This window comes from Cucurbita maxima, unplaced genomic scaffold (genome assembly GCF_002738345.1).
Source record: "Cucurbita maxima cultivar Rimu unplaced genomic scaffold, Cmax_1.0 Cma_Scf06869, whole genome shotgun sequence".
Lineage (NCBI taxonomy): Eukaryota > Viridiplantae > Streptophyta > Magnoliopsida > Cucurbitales > Cucurbitaceae > Cucurbita > Cucurbita maxima.
In genome coordinates this window covers 1-754 of record NW_019278885.1, presented here as the reverse complement: position 1 = coordinate 754, position 754 = coordinate 1, and the positions used below count along the sequence as shown (strand labels likewise).

Below are 754 nucleotides of genomic sequence, written 5' to 3'. Positions count from 1 at the left end.
ATTATTGATGATGGGACATTAATAGGGTTTTATGATGTAAGAATCATGGGGATGTAGCTTAGATGGTAGAGCGCTCGCTTTGCATGTGAGAGGTACGGGGATTGATACCCCGCATCTCCAAAAATATGATTATCTATTATTAAATATATTGTTTCTTTTCAAATTTTTCCTTATTCATGACCTGTTGTGTAGCAAAATTTCTTCATTTTCACTATTATTGATAATGAAAAATTTAGGGTTTTGTGATGCAAAAATTGTGGGGATGTAGCTCAAATGGTAGAGCGCTCGCTTAGCATGCGAGAGGTACGGGGATCGATACCCCGCATCTCCAAAAGAAAGAAATGATTTTTTTCAATACGAGTTAATTTAACATGTTATGTATAAGGTGGGTAGGAGAGAAAAAGAAAAGATACTTATATAAGGAGGACTTCTTCACTTCTTCACAATTGCAATATCTGACCAATGAATATAATGGTCATTTATAGTTTCTATCACAATAATATAAAATTTGGGAACAAAGCCTATATGAAACTGAAAAGACCGTTCAATGGTATTTTAGATTAAAAAAACTTTTATGAGCTTTGTACCTTTGTTAGTGTTACTTTGTACCTTTGTTAGTGTTACTTCGTACCTTTGTTAGTGTTACTTTGTACCTTTGTTAGTGTTACTTTGTACCTTTGTTTGTATTACTTTGTACCTTTGTTAGTGTTAGTTACTTTGTACCTTTGTTTGTATTACAGTTAGTGAGAAACAA

The 754-nt window shown here is 32.9% G+C and overlaps 2 non-coding genes across 2 annotated transcripts; both read left to right on the top strand.

The window, feature by feature from the left end:
- The first annotated feature begins 47 nt into the window (after window positions 1–47).
- Window positions 48–120, top strand: TRNAA-UGC. Its single transcript has one exon. It is a non-coding gene; the product is annotated as a tRNA-Ala (tRNA).
- Window positions 121–258: 138 nt separating this feature from the next.
- On the top strand, window positions 259–331 carry TRNAA-AGC. The gene has a single exon. It is a non-coding gene; the product is annotated as a tRNA-Ala (tRNA).
- The last annotated feature ends 423 nt before the right edge of the window (window positions 332–754 follow it).